Source organism: Cupressus sempervirens, chromosome 5, assembly GCF_028749045.1.
Source record: "Cupressus sempervirens isolate cs-2001-9-10 chromosome 5, ASM2874904v1, whole genome shotgun sequence".
Lineage (NCBI taxonomy): Eukaryota > Viridiplantae > Streptophyta > Pinopsida > Cupressales > Cupressaceae > Cupressus > Cupressus sempervirens.
Window position 1 is genome coordinate 761,750,788 of NC_143122.1, and position 22,902 is coordinate 761,773,689.

The following is a 22,902-nucleotide window of genomic DNA, read 5'->3' on the forward strand; positions in this document are numbered from 1 at the left end:
AGTTATGAAGAATCCATTTGCACACTTTTCGAGGTCAATTCCATTCGCAAAAATGCTTTTTGTCAGCATGTCCAGTTTGCAAAATTTTGAGTAGCCCACTTTGACTGATCGCCATTTGTGCCCTATTATTCATCATGAGCCTAAATCATAGATCCGTAATGTCCTCATGATAAAGAATGAGTGTCCCAATTTTCATTTTCCCATGTGCTAATTTGACCAATTTTCAAGGTCAATTCCGAGCCCAGTTTGTTGTTTTCTAACATGTTTGTTTGCAGATAAATCTGAGAAGGCGACTTTGAGGGTCAATATCTTTTGAATCCAAATTCGTCATAAAACAAGATCTGATAGGGTGCAAGTGTGCGGAACAAAGATTCAGTATGCCAGTTTTAAGAGCTTGATCAGGTGATTTGGTCAGTTTTTAAGGCCAGTCAATGGACCTCCTAGCACCAGGTTGACAGCTTGAAAAAGGTGGATAAATGAGTTTTTAATGATCAAATTAATGCTAGAAATCAATTTGAATCAGTTCAAGATGGTCAATGGATTAATCTGGCGGTTCAGTTGTTCGAAAGCAAAAATTTTTTAGTCGGACCCACTTTGGGGCCCGACTAATTACTTTAGACAGATGAAATTATGTGGGGGGTTGAAATCATTCAGATTGCAATTGCTAAACACAAGGGCTTCCTATTTCCATGATTATAAATATGGACATTTTTTTTATTGCTTCTTTATCATGCCAAATGTAGTGGTTTTATCTCAAAAGAAGGGTCTTTCCTCCTTTTATAAAAAAAAACTCGCAGTATGTTGGGATTCCATTGGATAAAGAAGATTTAGTACTCGAAAGGGGCGGTCCCATACGATGGCAATGACAAGAAGGATGAAAATGACAAGTTGAAAATTGGTGCAGGCTGTGGCTAACTCCACTTCAGCAACCTTTTTGCGTGTTGTTGGAAGTGAACTTATACAAAAGTATCTAGGTGATGGTCCAAAGTTGGTCAGAGAACTATTTCGAGTTGCTGATGATATTTCTCCTTCAATTGTCTTCATTGATGAAATTGGTGCAGTTGGAACAAAGAGATATGATGCACATTCAGGTGGTGAACGTGAAATTCAACGGACTATGTTGGAGTTACTAAATCAGCTAGATGGGTTTGATTCAAGAGGTGATGTGAAGGTTATTCTGGCAACAAACCAAATTGACAGTCTTGACCCTGCTTTGTTGCACCCTGGATGAATAGACCGAAAGATTGAATTTCCCTTACCAGACATAAAAATAAAGAGGCGTATATTCCAGATACATACCTCAAGAATGACCTTATCAGGTGATGTTAATCTAGAGGAATTCATTATGACTAAGGATGAATTTTTCGGGGTAGATATAAAAGCTATATGCACTGAAGCTGGATTGCTTGCATTGAGAGAAAGATGAATGAAGGTGACGCAAGTTGATTACAAGAAAGCATGGTAAGAAGATTGTAAGTGCTCGAGCCTGCATTAAGGAGAACATGGTTATAAAGCAATATCCCACATTCCTTGCGGGGAAGTTGTTTTAGATCCTTAAATACAATAACACATAACATGCTTAGTGTCTAAAGAGAAGTGCTCTTTTAAAGGACAAGTGCCCTGGCGCATGGTAAATCAGTTATTCAAAGTCCAAATGTCCTATTTAAACTTTTCACTAAGTGTAGTGAGCCCATTCAACCATTCATTCATCCAAGCTTTAACTTTTCTAATTAGCAAGTTCCTGTAAATAAACATGCAAGCATAACACATAGAAATCAACACATAACATAGTGATTTACGTGGAAACCCAATTTGAGAAAAACCACTAGTAACATGCTACTTAATTCTCACTCTTCTGAAGTGATGCTCTGTGAAAGGCCTACCCTGTTAAAGGCTTACAACACACTGTCAAATGTGACTTTGTTAGAGGATTTAACCACCCTATTCGAAGTGGGCCTGGTTAGAGGACTTTAGAACATTCATTTGGAATGCCACCCTATTAAAGGATTTACAAATGGCTATTAAACCAACCTAAGTCCATAGGATTTTTAGATCTAATACAATTTCTAGAGAGTATTAGAAAATATTTAACCTAACTGTAGCATACAACTTAACTTGCAGATCTCAAATCACTTTTCAGCTCATACCTTTGCCTGGCCTTCAATCACTGTAACTCTGATAGCTTGCCCTCCTTTCAAGCTTAGTCTCCTTGAGTCTCTATGCTCAATGTACTTGTGCAATCATCTCTTCATGACCACTCATAGAAGCAGAGCCTCTGTGCTCTTCCTTCTCCTAGATGTCTCCTCCTTGACACCCTTCTAACCACTTTGCAGTTTGGCTCTTCAATACCAACAGTATCAACAACATTTCCTTCTTGGTCTATGACTCCTTAAATAGAAGTCTTGGAGTTCCTTTTCTCGCTTGATTCTTCCATACTTTAATTTCAATTCATATGAATTAGGTAGGATTCATTGCATCTAACCCATATTATGTTTCCTCTAGAAACTTCTTGAATAATCTTCTTGAATTCGCTTAAAAATGGTTTACATAAAATTTTGTGCCACCAACTCATCATCCTTATCTTCCAACTTGTTCATAAAATTCAAGGTAACCACTTTGTCGGCTTAGATTTGGTGAATCTTCATCACTTGAAATAATGCAGCAGCTCAACACTATTGAAATACTGTTGCTCAGTACATACTGTGTTACTTGGCATCAATTGTGTTTTTCCTGATGCTCGACACCTAAAGATTACTCGACACCAACTAATATTTTTTGATGCTTGGCACCTAATCTTCACTTGGAAACTGAAGATCACTCGACACACACTAGAATTTCCTATTACTCGGCTCTAACTGAGAATTTTCTCGGCTTCAACTAACTTTCTCGGCACCCACTAATGATCTTAGTTTAAGCTTTACAGTCAACCTTTTTTAACTTATTCCTCCAATGTTTCTAAGTGTGACCAACCTTTGTGTCTTTAAGTATGCTATCAATACATCATTTAACTATTGTCTTAACTGATCCTTGCACTTCATTACAACATCATAACTCAACCTTTTTCTTAGGTACTCTTGTTACATCTTGTTGATCAAATCCTCTTCATCAATCAACTAAGTGATAGTACTTGGATCTTATAAGAAAATATCATTCCTACAAATAGCAAGTTTGACATCAATGACAAAACAATGATTGAAAACAAAAATCTTCTTTCTTTGCAACAATCTCCCTCTTTGATCTTCAATAATGAGCTTTTCAATCAAATTTCCAGCAAGAATTGTACCTAAATTTTAGGCATACATTTTTGGCACCCACTATGGGGCAACCCACCTTTTCTTGCTATTTTTAGATATTTTTGGAGTTAACCCCCATGTGTAGATTTGATTGGAGACAAAAAACCCTAGATCTGAAAGATTTGATCATATCTCTCAAACAACTAAGTATTTTGATTGAAATTGTTTTTTGCAAGGTGGCGACATATCAAACAAGCTTCGGTCCAATTTTCAAAATTTTTCAATGTATTTTCAAATTTTAATAATTTTTCTTTATTTTTAATGAAAAATCATTTGAAGGAGAAAGTTTCAAATTTTTTGGAAAAGTCTGCATTTTTGGAAATCTCTCTGAATTCTAAATAGAGTTGGTTCTTTGTGTTTTAATTTTAGAGATCATATTAGGGCTCAATAATTCAATTTGCAAAAACCAGTTTGTTTTGACAAAATGGCTCCCTAGGGCACAAATGAAAAGATATTTTCAAAATTCTAACAGTTTTGGAAAGATCTTGATTTTTTATAGGGGTCACTTTTCTACATTTAGGATTTTGAATTCAAATTTATATCATATAGGTCCAATCTTGATGACTAGGTCAAAAATCAATAAAAAAAGGGGCATTTAATGAATAGCGTGCATTTAATTTTACGATGGATCAATGCATGATGTGAGCTTCATTTGGTTTATTTGCTAATTATTATCACTCTTAAAAATTATATTTTTAGATCTAACCATAGTTTTGCATAAGTTGGATATACATTATATATCTTGTGTTTTCTTGTTTTGCTTGTTGCTTTGTTTGTTGCGAGTGAGCATTCAAGCATAAATGAAAGGTACAACAGAGAAAAGACACATTGCAAAGATTACCATGTATTTTGTTGGATCTCTATAACATCTGGATTTAGAAGTAAAATGAACCCTCTCACGTGTTTGGCTTGAGTGCTCTTACATGCTTTCATAGATTCACACTGAACATTTGGTGCTCTAAAATTGGATATAGATTTTCTTTCATGCATTTGTGTATCCTATGAACACTATTTGGGAGTTCTTGAGAGACTAAGCTTCATTCGCTTGCTTTACATGTGAAGCTCCTATTGATGACAAATCCCCTTGTAGGTAGGGAAGGATATTTGTTATTATTTCACTATTCTACTTGGATTTGTCCTCAACATCCATTAGTCCTTTATCTTTTGAGATTGGTGATGTTTGTTGTTGGATTTTCCAAATAGTTGGTGAGGTGATTTCAAATTAGCATGTCAAAGAATCTTGTTTTCTATGTTTGGGTAAGGTGAAGAGGCTAGAGGAGTATGCTCTATTCCCTTTTGGGCACATCAGAAATTTGGAACCCTTGAATCCAAACCAAGTCCCCATGTGGTACAACTTTGTGAGTCTTCCTTGATTAGAGAGGGTTAAACCATAGCAGACATTCCCTTTATTGGGTCAGCCATGTGGACAAAACCTCAAGTAGTAATAACCATTTTTGATGTGGTAGTAGCAACCGCTATATAAATGTCCTTGTGGGGAAAATCCTCATGGGTGTAGTCTTTTGTTGGGCTTTCAGATCTCCTCAGTATCTCCAATTAATTAAATTTTCAGAATATGTCAAATCCTAGTGCACTGGGATTGGATTTTGCCCACTTTAGATTGCAAAAGCTGCAGAGTTGAACTTTATTAAGAACCATAGTGCTACCAAATTTTCTTTTCTAGGGCTATGTGCATGATTGGAAAACATTTTGAGAACATACACAGTAGTGGTTCTAGGGATTAGATTGATACTATGACACTATTCTTGTTCATGTGCAAGGTTGATTTTTCCCTTGCTCATTGTTTGAAGAAATTTTCTTGAAATCCCTATTGCTATCTTGCATGCATGGTTCATGATTAAAAATCTATTGATACACCTAGTTGGACATTTAAAATGAACAAAATCTAAATTTTTGAGTCAAGACTTTACAATCAAACTGCTTTGTTGTCCTATTATTTCCAACTTGCCTAGGTTGATCCAGTTCAGATTAGGCTACTTACCCCATTGTTAGAAGCTTGTTTACACCTTGAGTTATTGTGCTTTGACCTCTTGAATTAGTAATTATTGATTACAAAAGAGACCTTGTTTGGAGTTGGTGAGTTAGAGATTGTCCTTGTTGAGAAAGATATACCTTGGATTCTTTAATATTACACTTGGAGAGTCTTAGTAATCTCTTGTCCATCCACTTTCATCAAAATTCAATTTCAATTAGTTAAAATTTGGGTAAATCATCCTCCTGGTCCATATGTGCTAGGGTATTCACCCAAAGTTGTGGGCACCTCTGAGGCAATGTTAGTTTACGCCTATTGCAATATTTAATCTTATCATTTCTCTTTTGGACAAGTCAGTGCTTTTTCTATCCTAGTTTGGTACCAACATTTCTTAGGGTTATCCTATCAACTAGTACCTTTTCTTTCATGTTGGTTACAAGTGCTATTATATGTTGCTCAACATTCAAATGAACTCAAATGGTATCAAATTTCCCAAAATGACTCTTCGTCTTCTTTCTTCTTCATCTTCCATGTCTTTCTAATCTCCCATTTCTATTCTTCCTCTTCTTCATGTTTTCTTGATTCTTTTCCTCCTATTATCATATAGTTTACCTTCTTCTATTCATCCTTTCTCTTCTTCCATGCTTGATTCTTCTTTTTCTAGAACCATGGATCTTGAATAACTTGTTAGGGACCATTGTTTGCGCATAGATGAATTCAACCTCCTTATTGAATTTGAAAAGTGTTGTTACTCCAATAGATATATGGATGCTAACCTTGTGACAAAAATGATGGAAAGAAGGGAAGAAATTAGACATTCTTGCTAGGATCATACACAATATCATATCACAATATCCCTCTTCCAAATATTCCTTATCTTCCAATCTTATCATGATTCTTCTAAATATCATTCATATTCCTTATCTTCCAAGTCTTGTCACAATTCTTCTAAATATCGTTTAGATTCTTCATCTTCTAAGTCTTATCATGATTCTTATAAATATCATTCAAATTCTTCATCTTCTAAGTCTTATCATGATTCTTCTAAATATTGTTCAGATTCTTCATCTTTCAAGTCTTCTAATGATTCTTCTAAATATCATTCAGATTCTTCATCTTCTAAGTCTTATCATGATTCTTCTAAATATCATCTACATTCCTCATCTTCTATGTCTTCTCACGATTCTTCTAAATATCATTCACATTCCTCATCTTTTATGTCTTCTCATGATTCTTCTAAATATCATTCACATTCTCCATATTCCAAGTCTTACCATTTTTCTTCTAAATATCATTCGTGTAGGTCTTCACCTACTTCTTCTTCACGATATTATTCTTCTTCTACTTCTACCAAGAGTCTTATTCGTCTTATTGAGACATACCATAATGAACAACATGAAAAGTCTTGTGATATGCCTATCTATAATGCTTATAGTGACAATTATTATGATGATGATGACCATTATATTCCTATGCATCCTAAAAGTCTTCCTAGTCCTATGCTTGCACTTAAAGGAGATGAGTCACGAATAGATATTGATGGTAATCCATATGGCTCAAATTTTGAAAACAACATTGATAAATTTTGTGAACAATACCTAAATGATAAATCTACATTTTTTGAGGAAGAGAAAGCATTTTTTTCTGCTGAAATAAAACATCAATGACATAAGAGTTCCTCTTCTAAGAACCCTCATGCTGAAAATAAAGATTACACTCTTGAGCAAGATCATGTTAATGCTGAATCTTTGTCTTCTAATGCTCCCCTTCCATCTTCTACTTCCTTCACTACCCATACATCCCCTAAAGATTCTATGTCTCTCAAATCTTCTACCAATCCTTCATCCAACAAAGATCCTAATGGTTTTCATGTGGTTCCCTATAGGTATACTCAAAGGATACCTTTTAAAGATACTCAAGCTAACCTTCACTTGGATGCAAATACTTTTGATAATGCTAAACCTAAAGAGCCTAAGCCTTCATGTGCTATAATTGCTACTTCAGCTAGTCCTTCATCATCTATTCCAAATTCTTCCATACAATTCCAACATGCTTCTTTCTCCTTAGGAGTGGCTTCAGGTCAAGAGGACTCTAAAAATAATAAAGAAAAGAATATAAAGAAAGATCAGGATCAAGAACCCTCCATGTCATCCAATTATTTTTATGATGTCTCTGATCCATTTCATGGTTCTTTTGATCCTTTGTGCCCTTCCTCATTCATTCCACCATGTCTTAAGTCTTCTTCTAAGCAAGATCAAGCTACTACTTACACCACTGAGCTTATTGATAATCAAAATGACCTTAATATAGTTGTGCCTTCCAAAGATGATACTTCCATTAGGGTTATTAAAAATAGTGTTGTTACTTCCAATGTTGAGCCTATTGAAAATCAAGAGCAAAACTCTACACTTATGCTATCCAAAGATCCTTGTCAAGATCAAACTCTTTCATCTTCTTGTTCTACCACTCCATGTTCCCTTCCATTTTCTACTCTTTTTAAGTCTTCTCAAGATTCAAGTTCTCCTATCAAAGAAGTTGCTCCTATTCAAGATGTTCATGATCCTATTGAAAATCCTAATGCTCACTCTAAAGATGCTGATGTATTTGATTGCCATATAGATGTTGATGAACTTATTGATTATCCTTTTCCATCTTCCACATCCATCCTTGTACCTCCCCCACCAATACTAAATACTTCATGTCTTCCTTTCATCTTGGGTCCTTATGTCCCTTCACTTTTCCCTTCCAACTCTCCTAATTCATCATCCATCTTGGGTCCTTACATCTCTCCCTCTCCTATCTTTCCTCAAGATCAACATAGATGCATATCCTTGAATCCTTTTCATCCACCCACTCACCTAAACTAGTCATATCATCCTTCTTCTTCCACAAGTCCCAAGTCTTCTGAAAGTAACTTGAATGTTCAATACAAGAAAAAGAAGCAATTAAAGAATTCATAAAAAAAAGAAGACCACCATGTCTCCTCTAATCGACATGGGGGCATAAAGTCAAAAGAGATATCTACGAAAAAAATTATAAGACAAGTATGGGTTCCAAAATCCATCATTGAAGACATTATCTCTAAATCATCAAAAAGAAATGAAAAGAGGCCTATAGCTATATGGATTCCAAAGTCTCTCTTGAGAGAGTCTAATTTTGAACAACAATTGAAGGTGGCATTCAAGCTCCCAAAGGCTTCCACTCCATCTTCTTCCAAAAATATTCCTAAGAAGCTTTCAAAGAATTCTACTTCATCTTCTTCCAAAAGCATTCTTCCATTCTATGCACCTAAACTACAACCTCTTCTATTCACTCACCATATTCCTTCACGTATTCCTTCATTTATGTTTTCTCCATCCTCTCACCACCCTTCAAGGTGTGTGTTAACATTGATCTTGCCTTCATTTCCATCTTCCAATCTCACTCGCTTTGCATAAAGCCATACCCTCCATTTTTGTCTTCCATCTTCCTTTCCCTATCATCATCTTTGAGCATATTATTTTAACTCCTTTGCATGTCATGGTTTGAACTTTCAAGGTGCATTATCTAAAAAGCTTGACTTCTTCCAAAAAATTCAGAAAAAAAAGAAAAGAAAGAAAAAAATGAAAACCTATGTGCCTTGGTGAAAATCTAGTAATTAGGCACCTTGGTAGCAAAAGTAAAGAAATAAATTTGTCCTATGGTGAAAACCAATCCCTTGTGGGCCTTGGATAAGTACCATGATGAAAACCTAACAATTAGGCATCATGCATAGTTCTTCTACATCTCTCATCCATTCTCTTTTGATCTTGACAATGTTGACCTATACACAAACATTTGGCTACCTTGTGAGCTATCTTATGATAATATTATTTTCATTCCTTTCATGTTTAGCCTTCATATCTATTTTCCTCCATTCATTCTATTCTTTTGCTATCCTTTACCCCTTTGGTCTTGATTAATAAAAAAGAGTAAAATACAATGCTATGAAGCCTCTTGACATTTCTACTCCTTTGGATTGCATCTTTCCCACTTTTACATTTTTCTTTCATGAATTATCCTATGTTGGCCTTTCATCTCTTGTCCAAATGTGCTTTACACGACAATTTTCTCCTAGCTTGGGTACTATTAAGGAGTTTTCCCCTGAGGATTTCTTCCCTTTATCCTCCGTCATTCTCATCTTTCATTTCTTCCACCAACTTGCTAATCACTCTTGTCCTTCACCTTGCTAGACACTGGGATTGCACGATGTGATCTTGCTTGATAGTTTGGTCCTTATTTTCATTTGGGGGAATTATATATTATTTGTACATATTTATTGATCCTAATAAAATACAAAAAAATGATATATTTCAAAAATCCAAAAAAATGATATATTGTGAAAATTCTAAAAATTGGAAAATGTCTTGAAAAATGATCATCCTAGTAATAAGTGCTTTGATGTATCTTCAAAAAAATTATATATTCCAAAAATACAAAAAAAAATTCAAAAATTCAAAAATTCAAAAAAAGAAAAAGTGCCTTGGTGAAAACCTGGAAACAAACACCTTGGTAGCAAATACAATTTTTTAAAAAAAGTGCTCAAAAAAATCCAAGTAGTGAAAACTTGGAAACAAGTGCTACTTGAGGCCTTTGTACCCTTGTTTCTTAGCGTGCATCCTCAACACTTGGCCTTTCTCCATCATGCCTTGTCCTTGTTGCCTTGGTTTGGAATTGGTCTTTGTCTAGGAGGCATAACCGTGTTAGCTTTGGTCTCTTGGCTATGTTAGTCTTTAGGACACATCTCAACCAGTGTTTTTCAACACCATCCCAATTGTATTTTTCAATATGACCCTTGACATTGAGTGTTTTTTCAGCACTTATTATTTTGGTCTTACCTAGTTTTGTCATGCGATCTTACCTACTTGCAAGATCCTTATCCTCAGAACTCAGTATTAGTTAACACACTTCTTGAATTATGTCATGACCTTTTCTTTGTGTGCTAACTATTATTGATTTTTGTTGAGTGTCCTTGTCTAATAAGTCTCTCTGGGATGCATAAATAGAGGACTTGGGCATGGGGCATGTTTTAATTTGTTTTTTGTTTGTGGATGTGGTCTGAAAACTATAAAGTGTCTCTTGTTGTCCCCTTGAAACACTTAGGAGATTTGAGGCATCATCCTTGACTGTTTTTACACAACCATTCTTTTGGTCATCTTGGCATCTATGCCTTGATACAAGCATGGTTTTGCTACATTAAATTGGGTAAGCTAAAATCATAGTCATCTTGACCTTTATGTCTTTGATACTTATGTTAGAATCTTTCCACATTCCAATCTGATATAAATCACATTCATATTTTCATAGTTGCACTTGTGACTAGTGATGATTGTGCAATTTTTCAATGTTTGTAATAATAGCTCAATGACGAAAATAAGTTCCTTTACATTCTCTAATAAATTATGAACACAAAATCCTATGTTACAATTGCTCTTTTGCAAGTACAACTTTGCATTTTCATGTACCTTGCATTGTTAGATTTCATGTTAGTTTGCATTTTTAGGCTGCATTATGAGTTTGAGAGGGTTTTCCCTTCATATTTCTTGTGGAATTTCAATCAAATATGGTCATGTTTTGATCTTCATTTCCTTATCTTCTTTCATCATCTCAATCAAAATTTCTATCTTAAACAGTTGATGATTTTGGAGCATTCTATTTCTTATGAAATTTTTTCTTTTCTTCTTTCTATTTCTTTTAATCTCTTCCAAACTTTTATGTTCCATTTTATTTTACCCCACTTCTTTTCTTCTAATTCAACTTTGGGGCATCATATTTAATGCTTGATGATCTACCTTGGTTCTATGATTCTTATATCTTTTATCTTACATTAAGAACTTTATCTTTTGTTCGATTTGATCAATTTATCAATTTTTTGTTTCTCCTCTATCTCATTTCAATTTCAATCATGAGAGGACAATACTTATCAAACTTCAATCCTTGATTCAATTTTATCAATTTTATCCTCAACTTTTTTTCAAGTCAAAATTTATTTGTATTCTTTGTCCTGATGTGTTCCTGATTTGACTACACATCTGAGTTGTTTTGTGATCCCGAATTGACTTCACACTTCAATTTCTTTTTTTGACTACATGTGTTCCCAAATTGATCACATATTAGTCAAAGAGGGGCAAATTTATGCACCCTAAAATGGTTGCCTAGAGTATGGGCCCCCATTATTTAATTTATCAATTTTCTGAATCAATGGTTTGCAATATTTTATTAAATCAATTCAAATCAATTTCCTTGATCAAATTTGATTATTTATTTTTCTAAGGTTAATCATTTTATCCTAAGTCTTATTTAATTAAAAGAAAATCTCCCTTTTAATTAAATAAAATAAGTCTCCATTTAATTTAAAAAAAACCTCTCTTTTAATTAAATAATTCATCCACATTTAATTAATTAAGAGAAATACCCTATTTTAATTTAATTAAATATTTCCTATTTAATTAAAATAACTTGCTCCCTTTTGATTAAATAAAATCCCATTTGAAAAAGGAAATGAAACAAATGAAAATTAAATAAATTCTTTTTTCCTTCACTTATTTAATTTTCCTCATCTTTTCTCATTGGTGAAATTTTGTCTCACATGGATCAAACTCTATTATCTCATATTGGTTGTGAAAGGCTTCCCACTTCCACATTTTTCTTTATAAGGGAGAGCCCTCTCCTCATTTTTGGACATCCATTATTATGCTACATGTTTTGAGAGCGATTTTTGAAGGAGTTTGAATACTAAAGATTTTTGTGGAGAACTTCTATCTTCTTGTCTTCTTCTCTCATGCATCCATGGCTTCCATCATGAGGTTTCATCCTTTCATTTCCATATTATCTTAAATCCATATTTTTTTTCATATATTAGTATTGTATTGTTATTACATTTCCTTTCTTGCATTGTTTTGCATTGTCATCATATAGATTAGTTTTCATCTCCATTTGCATGCATTTTGGATCCTTGAATCTCTTGTTTCATGGTGTACTTGCATGGGCACAAACCAGGTCAAATTGAGGGCCTCCATTACAAACCCTTGCACTCCATGAATAGAGAGTATGAGCCATCATTTGAGACCTCATTTTTCAACAATCTTGGATATAATAACTCATAGAAGTGTGCCCACATTTTAGGCATATAGTTGGTACTTCCTATCTAAGATAGTGATACTTGATAGCTATGTTCTTGGTATTAGAATGCATCATTGGATTCTTAGAAATCTTAATTGCACTAGAGTCATCACCTTAGATAATCACCTATTCACCAACCTTTTCCTGCATTCTTTAAATTTTTTTATGTATCTAGCTAACCTATGTATAATTTATTTCAACAACATATTCTACTTTAGTTGTAGACTAAGATATACAATTTTGTTTCCTACTTACCCATGAAACAAGTCTTTCTCCTCAAAATAATACATTGCCACATGTGATTTTCCTATCATCCACATTTCCTAGCCAATCAACATCAGTAAGTGCATCCAATGTGAAATGTCCTTTATGTCCATACCACAATCCATATTCTTTAGTTCCCTTGAGATATTTGAAGATTCTCTTGACTGCATTCATATGTGATTCTTTTGGCTTAAAGAAAAATCTTGCTACTAATCCAATTGGTTGTGCTATATCCAATCTGTTGTGAACTACATAATATATCTTACCAATCATAGATGTGTAGATTGTCTCATTTGCTTCCTTTTCCCCAGCTTTCTTGTATAGCTTACATCTTGTAATCATAGGAGCACCAATTGGTTTTTAATCTTCCAATACATTTTTAAAAATATTTCCTTTATGTACTTGGTCTAACTAATGTATGTCTCATATTTGAGTTGGTAAATATGTAAACTTGTAAAGAATTTGATCTCACTAATCATAGACATTTCAAATTCCTTCATTTTTCACTAGTACATTAGGCCCCCATTTTTGACTAAAATTTTTGACCAAAGGCCTATTTGGGTTCTTAAATTCATTTTTTTTTAAAAATGGGCCGGATATCATCAAAATTTTGACCATGGTTAAATTGATAGTCAAAATTTCAACCTTACAAACATATGATGTGATAATAAAAAAGGGCAAGGCAACGTTCATTTTATTTTCATGTGCATGATTGTAGCAGGCGGGAGTTTGGTGCAGGGTCAACAAGAGAGGAGAAAGGAGGTAAGAATCGACCACCCTATAGTTTATGGCCACCAAGATCATCTATTTGGAATGCATTTTTTTTTCTTTTGGGGCTTTGAAACCACCGTCTATGTATGGTGCCTATGGATAAAATCTTTTAGTACCTTATACCCTTCAAGCAGCTTATATCTATTGATAAAATCTTTTAGTATCTTGTTCAAGGCATGTATGATATACAAATCTCCATTGGCATAAGGGGGACCATGGTGAAGAGTAAAAATATCCCCTGCATTCTTGTTTGCAACCCATTCTATTCAAATCAATATCTACAACTACTAGTAAGCTCCTAACCCTAGACATATTGGGTACACTATTAATTTCCATCAATGGTAAATGAAGATACATCTTCATTTCCCATAGGGGATGACTCTAATAAGGGAGATGATTAGATTGCAAGGGTTAGATAGAGGAAAAAAAGAGAAGTATAAACACACATTCAACCCTCTAGAGAATAATATAGATCAATTGAGAAAGAGAAGGATATTGTTAACCTTCTTGAATCTTAGTTCCCAGATGATAATTTAAAGGAATTGAAGAACACTAATGATTTTTATGTTTACTGTGAGTTTTCATCAGCTTTATGTACTTTTATGAATTGAAATTAATGCTAAAGAAATTTTGTAAGACTTTAAAGGCAAATTTGGATTCATTCTTCACCATTCAAGCTAACAGATCAAGCAAACATCTTGGATTAAGATTCCAAGGTTTTATGGATTCCCTAGAGAGATCAATAAAGAGGTATTTATCTATTTCAAATAGTAATTAACCTTTCATTTGCATTCATTTGAGAATTATTTCAATCATGAATCAGTCATATCTATGTGATTTTAAATATAGGCTGAGGTATCAATTTTAGAAATACCTCTTTATATCTATTGGAGATGACCCATCATGTGTGTTTTCACAAACCCCTATGAGAGTGTTACATGTGGAGGATATTATAGCCTACATTCAGTACAAGTTAGAATCTATTAGAGATGGAGATATAGGTTTAGACCTAGATAAGTTCTATAATGATGATAAGACATTCAAATTATTTTTTGAACACTCAGCAAACATGAACATCCTACAATACATTGACTATGAGGAATTTGATTAGAAAAAGTGGATAATAACTGTTCTGAGGAAAATTCATGATGATATGTTTGGTTAGGATACCAAAGCACCTTGAAAACTAAAATTTCAATACATATTTTTATTGAACTGAAATTATAAAGAAGGAAGTTGAGAAAAAATAGGGACTAAATGGGATAGAAGAGAAATGGAATTGTCTTATATTAGGAAAATTAATGTAAGATGTTTAGCAAAGATTCTAGGATATAAAATATATTGTAGTTCAAGACACATATCAATGATAGCAGAAGTCATATAAACTACATATAAGACAATTATAGACAAAGGAAATTTTTGATGTGTGCAAGATCATAAGGCAATAACTACTTGAAAATGTGAGGATAATTGAACATGAAAAGATCCAACCATTTAGATTTGGATAACTGATTATGTATATATACTTTCATATCTTACATAAATTCCTTAATATGTCAAATTCATCTTGGGTGTCTGATAAATGCACTATGGAACTTATCACTGATTAATACAACATGTAGAATAAGGCTATGATTATAGAAAGTAACTTTGGAATGATTAAAGGTTTTCATATTAAATAAAGACATAGAATTCCAAGGGAAATTATAGAGAAGTATGTAGAGAACATTTTCTTTATTGTGGAAATAGATCGATTATACTACATGAAAGTAGTTGACCCATGGAATATCTTCATACATCCTATGGGTTACAAAATGACACAAGAAATGATAGAAGGGTATTCTAAGGTGATGCTAGAGTCACCTAGGGACACTACTTGTGAGAGATGAGGTACCTACCAAGAGGAGTATAGTATGGTGAGAGAAAAATTATATAGTTGTACTAGGAAAAGGAAAGTAGAAAACATGGTAGAAAAGATAGCCATAGAAGGAGATGCAAGAAAAGAAGTGGAAAGAAGTTAAGAAAATGGCACAGTATAACTATTTCATGGTAGATTGAGTTACTGCATTTCTAGGTGTGAAAATAGGAACATATCAATGGAATCTCTGAGCTTATTACCTCAAAGATCCAAAACCCCCAATCCTTTAAGGCCACACAATCTTGTAGGCAAGGTCCCTGTCAAGAAATTTGACCTTTGCTAAGGTTTTTTGAGAATTTTGTTTTTATTTTGAGCTATGATTATTCAATGTTATTGTCAACAAAAACATTTTCATTATAATGTTAGAAGAAATCTACTCAAATTTGTAGGGATTCTTTCATGGTTTTAGATTCTCTCATTTATTTACTTTGAGTTATGATTATTCAATTCTATTATTAACAAATTTTTTTAAATCATAATGCCTGAGGAAAACTACTAAAATCTATAGTTCTTTCCTAGTTTTAGATTCTCTCTTTTATTTACTTTGAACTATGATTGTTCAATGCTATCATCAACCCAATAAAAACATTTTCATCATAATGTTCAAGCAAATCAACTCAAATTTCTAGAGGTTCCTTCTTGGTTTTACATTCTCTATCTTATTTACTTTGATCTATGATTGTTCAATGAGCTGTTGTTAACAAAAACAATTTCATCATAATGTTCAAGGAAATCTATTTAGATGGCCTGCCATAAATAAATCATATAGGTAATCCTTTCTCATGTCCATTTCAATAAAGTGATGCATTAGAGTTGAAATATTGGTCACCTCTATAAAACCTGAATAGATTGCACCACATGCATGCTATTTTTTGGTTGCCCTTAACCCTAAGAAAATATCAACAAACATAAGCATATGTTAGTTTTAAAATTAATTCGAAATGAAATCTTGTCTAAGGATAATCAAAACCCAAACTACCCTTTTCTACTAAAAAGACATTTAAATGTAGTCATTGAGAGTATTAACTTATCCAAGAGAATCAACTTTATAAGAAGCTAAACTAACTCAAATAGTTAAATAAATACCACTTGAATCTTAGCAATTTAAAATCATTTATATGGAAGTAGGGAACTAAAAGAGAGCCCGTGCAAGGTTAATCAACAAGATTCTTGAGATAGGTATAAAGCATCAACCAAAGTCACATTTTTCAACATCAAGCAAACTTTTTCCTTAGTTTCACATTATTCAGAGTTGGTATAATTATTATTTTTTACTTGTCAGATAATTAATTTTAGCATGAATTCATCTTTTTCACCCCTAATCTTACATTTAAGAATAGGGAAAAACTTGAGCATCTCTAAAATATATTCTTATCACCTTGTTTTGTAATTGATAAATTATTCCAAATGTCTTTAACTGGCAAGCATTTTAATTGGGTTTAACTCTTCCCCAATGCATTTTAAAAACACCATTCCCAATCCTTGAGATGCACTCGTAAGCAATTATATGGTAATTCTATGTACTAACATGCATATCAAATAAATATTGGACATGGCATTTGGTTGAACTATAAGGAAATTGGATAGATATTTCATGTGTAGAATAAATAACCAAGTCTACAAGACTTTTGGGAGCCCTACCTCTCTTCCTCTCAATTTCAAATTGAAATAGTTGTTTAAGTTAGCTCTATGTATCAGACAATACTTGTATTCCTGCAAGAGATAATTTCAGATAACGGTTTTGTGGATGATATTGTCAGTGAAATGTTCATCTAAGCTCTTGATAATTGCCACATTTCCATCACCCAAGACATCCAAACTAGAAAATTGCTCAATTTCTTTAGTAAACTTGCCACTATCATCTACAAGAGACAGTGCTGGAAGCTTATATTTCATGCTAGTCAAAAAATCTTCTTGGCTATGGCCTAGAGTAGTATGAACTAGCCTTGTTCCAGATTTTGTCATTATGTAATCTCCACCCAAAACAATAGGGCATTCCCTATTTTCTAAGGGATGGATGTAACTCTAATTTTCAAGATCTAAACTACAAAATGTTCCCAACACATCAAGCTAAACCCCCTACTTCAATTGTAGAGTACTGACTAAATCTGCTGCAACAACAATATGTTGGCTACTTTCAAAAAAAGGTTTTTAGCACCTTTTGTAGCAGTATCTATAGATGATTTTGTTCTTACCTAAACCACTGCATAAAGAAGCTGACCATTGACTACAACAACATTTCTAGGAATTGTCCATGGGTTGTAGTCCAGATAGGAAAACACAAACTAGGTAGAAGTCCTTTGAGAAAATTAGCAACTATGTCTACTATGTTAACCACCTTGAAAATAACATAAACACTTCTTGATATGTGTCCCTCTAGATACTCCAACTCAACCTCAACCAAAGCCATGCCAAATGAGGGACTCCAATGAACCAATTTCCAACCTCTATAAATGTGGTTCTAAAAAAACATTTTCCCAAATACTTCAATCTATGTAGCTTCATACTCTAGAGAAAGTGTCAGATAGGGATTGTCCCACTCTTCCCATATTTTGTATCTCCTAAATGATTTCCTTTTAGCATATAACTTGCTGTGCATAGTTGCCAAGTTTGCTTATTGTATTGGGCATATTAATGAAGATGCATATTAGTTACTATTGGTGTTTAAGACAGTTTGATTAGTCATGACCATGTAGGGTCATGACTCTACATGGCCTTTGGCCATGTAGAGTCATGCCCCTATGGGGCCATGTCTTTTGGAAGAATATAAATATTTTATGCACATCGATGAACAAAGCAATATCTATCAATAGTGATCCTGAAAACAATAACAATTTTTTATTTTTATTTTAACTTCTCTAATGACAACATTAATAGTTCACATGCCTTGCTTATGATTTGAGATTTTGCATGCATCCTACACTCTCTCATTCTGATGATGGATTATAGAGAGTGATCTAAAATGATGATGCTAAAAAATACACACAATCAAATCCAAAATAAAATTGCATTACAAATGGATTGTGGAAATTTGATATTGTTAATTTTGCATGCATGTCTACCAGGACAATCACAACTTAAACATATATATAATCTCATCAAATCTATTTTGACACATTTCTGGCAATCATGGCATGCCATGACCACATTTTGTTTGTGAATTCTATCAAAAAATTCACATGCCTTGTCCATGCTTCCATTTTTCAAACATGTCTACCATGGCGATTGTGACTACAACATCTGACAAAAATTCTTTATGCTTTAATGCATGTCCATAGCTTATTCCAAAGCTCTTGTTTTGGCACAAGCATCAATAATTCTAGCAAAGGTTGTGTGATTTAGCTTTATACTTGCCAATTGCATTTTCTTGAATATAAAGAAACATGTTATATATGTGTTTAAACATATATAAACACAGTTTTCTTGGCAAATTAAGTAGCTTTCTTTCTTAGTTTCAATAGTGTGAGCTCTTTCTTTGCCTCTTGGTCGACAGACTGTAGAACTTTGAGCTCAATGGGCAACCCATGGCAATCCCAAATAGGCACATAGTGCACCTTATACCCTTCAAGCAACATATATCTATTGATAAAATCTTTAAGTATCTTGTACAAGGCATGCCCAATATTCAAATCTCCATTAGCATAAGGGGGACCATCCTGAAGAGTAAAAATATCCTTCGTGTTCTTGTTTGTAACCCTATTTAATATCTGTTTCTCATCCCACAACTTCTATATTTCTGGTTCATATGCTGTTGAATCGGCTTTGAGGGTGAAGCTTGTCTGAGGTAAGTCAACCGTATGCTTGTTCCTTCATACTTTCATATAGCTTCTATGTTGATTTATGCTGACTAGAAATGACTCAGCATATGACCGTCCATTAATTTGACAACACTTGATATTGAACTCATTGTTTTACATCTCTATAATGCTAAGGAGAATAATAAATTGTTGTTCCTTCTTTTCTTCTATCTACTGTTGTTAATCACTAGTGCAAGTTAATCTGTAATATATATATATATATGTATGTATGTATGTATGTATGTATATGTATAGAGATTTATATACGTATATATGTATATATAAATGTATATATATATATATATATTTATAATTTTATTTATGTAGATATATATGTTTAAATGTATATTTCCATATATGCATATATGTATGTATGTCTATATATATACAAACTATCTCCCATAAGAATATATACATGTATATGTATACATATGCAAATTTGAATCATTCATAATCTCCCCTCTATATATGTATATTTCTATTTATGACCAAAGCTAGAAGTGTAAGGTGCTAAGTAGTTTTACAGATTCCTATTTTGAGAATAGGTGACTTGTCGGGTATTTGTTTTAGGGGGTAAGACCTACTAACCTCTCACCCCCCTTCTTTTCATTGCCATGAAATATTGTTTTTTTATTGCAGGTTATTCAAGGATTGCAACATTTACCTCTAGTGTCCACAATTTCTTTAACCAGACCAGAGATCTCCTCAAAATTTTGTCACTCCAATTTCCTCCAACATTAATATTTGTGACCGTCTTAGCCATTATTATTTGTAATCCCCAATATGTTGGGAAGGGAATTTGGCTAAGATACATTTTGATCCAACCTTGTATTTGTTTTTGGAGGTTCTTCTACCAGAAATCCTCCCCTTGTATAAAAGGAGGTATGCTTTCTTAAAGACCCTTATAAAGGGCATTTGTAATGTATATAGGACTCTGGTCCCGGGCTATACCAGGGGTTTTCTTTGCCCTATTCTTTTTCCCTCAGTGTCTGCAATTGAATAGGGAATTTTTTTTAAAAAATCTTCTGATAATATAATATAAAGTCTTGTTAGTATTGTGTATTAATGAATTTTATATCATATTAATGAATGTTATGTGATTGTATTGATTGAATTTTATAGTTCATCAATGGATGAATGAAATGAATGAAGTATGTAATTAGATGTTAATGGGGAATTTAGATTGATGTTAGGGGGAGGGGGGTGAGGCCAGATGAGCTTCCACCTTCACATGGTTGGCCTTGTTAAGTAGAGAATATTAAGTAATTCTAAAAACAAAGTGAAGCTCAAACTAACATACCTTATTTCCTTTACTATTAATGTTTTTTTAGTTGTTCTCTTAATTTTGTATGAAATATAAATTATCATCTTCATCTTCAATTGTCTCTGAGGGTAAATCTTGTTTGAGGTAAGTCAACCATATGCTAAACTTGACACATCTTTTTGTTCCAATACATTATTGTTTCCTACTTGGGTTCTATCTAAAATTTGCTAAATCTTTAGACTCTCATGCATATGTATAGAGGACATTGTGAACAAGGATGGTTTGGATAAGTACTATTTCTTATTCATAATGGATGATTGAAAGGTTTATGAAAGTGGAATGATGCTTTTCTCTTTGGTTTGGAGCATGGTAAATAACTAATGTCATTCAATTCACATTGCAGGGCATATGGTAGTGGAAAGGAAGACAATCCTTTATGTGATGTCTGTGGATTTGAAAATGCATGCATGAAGCTTTTAAGATATGTCATTATTTTTAGTTGATTATAGTTTTTCAAATTAGATAATAAATGATTCTTTTTCAATAATGAATTGATTTACATCTTTTGAATTACTTTATTGTAGCGTCATGATATTCTTATGGCTACCGTGTTAAATGGTGCTGCTATTATGGATAGTGCATTACTTTTGATTGCAAGTAATGAGAGTTGTCCTCTTCCCCAAACTTCAAAGCACCTAGATGCTATAGAAATAATGCATCTTCAACATATTATTATTCTACAGAACAAAATTGACCTGATCCAGGAGAGTGTAGCAAACAACTAGCACGAGGCAATTCAAAAATGTATTCAAGTAAGTTGAAATTCATTCTATGCACTTTAAATATATTTAATCTCAATGCTAAATGCATTGATGATTGATACCAATTCTCATATCAGCATTTGTTTTTCCTTGTGACTCTAAGGTGTTGTAAATGTTTTGGTTCTATTAGTGTACCATTTTTTTTTGTAGCAAATAGATGCATTGCTATAGTTCAAGAGATCAATAACTATCATGGATTTTATTTGGTTCTCAGCCTATGGAGGAGCCCATTTCACATAAATATACCTTCATTGTTTAGCATTCTTAAATCAATATAATTAGCTATAATATTGCAATAGCTCACGTAGTGTCCAAGAAACATAAAAAGGGGACATTACAATTTGTAGGAATTGTCCATAAGGTTGTATTCTAGATAGCCAAACCAAATTGGGTAGAAGTCCTTTGAGAAAATTAGGAGTTGTGTCTACTACATTAACCACTTTGAAAATAATATAAACACTTCTTGATATGTGTCCCTCTGGATACTCCAACTTAGCCTTAGCCAAAGCCATGCTAGATGAGGGACTCCAATGAACTGGTTTTTGACCTCTATAAATGTGGCCCTCAAATTTTTTTCCCCAAATACTTCAATCTATGCAACTTCATATATACTCTAGAGCAAGTGTCAAATAGGGGGACTAGGCACATGGTGCACTTTATACCCTTCAAGCAGCTTATATTTGTTGATAAAATCTTTTAATATCTTGTTTAACACATGCCCAATATGAAAATTTCCATTGGCATAAGGGGGGACCATCATGAAGAGTAAAAATATCCCTTGTGTTCTTGTTTGCAATCCTATTTAATATCTATTTCTCATCCCACAGCTTCTATATTTCTAGTTCATCTGCTGTTGAATTGGCTTTCAGGGTGAAGCTTGTTTGAGGTAAGTCAACTATATGCTTGTATTCATTTTCATCTTCAATTTTGCCTTGAGATGTTTTATGTGCTACTGCCATGATGAAAACCTTCTCTCCAAATGAAAGAGTTGAGCAAGACCTATCAAAAACTAAAACAAGAAATGGGTATTATTTTTTGCAGCAAATAGATGCATTGCCAAATTAATTGAAACTAGGGATGGATGTAGAGCTATGTTTAAGAAAAACCCACAAAGAAGAAAGTGCAAGGCTAGAAGAAGCAATCAACAACCTATTTCCTCCTAGGGCTATAGATGTAATAGTTAAAGAGGATGCAATGCTACCCCTAATTGGACATTGAAGAATTGCCCAGTCCATAGCCCTTAAATAAACAATGTTGACCAAGTTGAGATTAGAAACCTTATTCAACATGCTTTCACTTATTTTTTCCACTTTGGCTTCTACATCAACACTCACATAAGGGATAGGAGCCCACAACAGAGATGAAGATTGTCGATCTGTGGTGCAAGTTAATCAATGATGAAGTAGAAAATGAAGAAATGCCCTCTCCACAACCCTTATAACCACAACGTTGACCTCATAGAGATTATAAACCTTATATTAATTGGTGGCTTTAACCCCAAAAATTTTAGTTGCATCTGCATCACTCACATAGTTGATGGTGCCCTATGCATAAATTTCCATTTGTTCCATGCTATATCAAGCAATTGTTTCTTATCCAAGCCATTTAATTTGCAACCTTTTAAATCTCTGCAAAGGTAAAGTT

At 33.4% G+C, this 22,902-nt stretch overlaps 2 pseudogenes; one reads left to right on the forward strand and one right to left on the reverse strand.

The window, feature by feature from the left end:
* LOC149558138 (26S proteasome regulatory subunit 4 homolog A pseudogene) overlaps positions 1-1,459 on the forward strand; it is a 35,249-nt pseudogene extending 33,790 nt beyond the window's left edge.
* Positions 1,460-17,104: 15,645 nt separating this feature from the next.
* On the reverse strand, positions 17,105-22,493 carry LOC149558139 (isoleucine--tRNA ligase, chloroplastic/mitochondrial pseudogene; annotated as a pseudogene).
* Between the last annotated feature and the right edge of the window lie 409 nt (positions 22,494-22,902).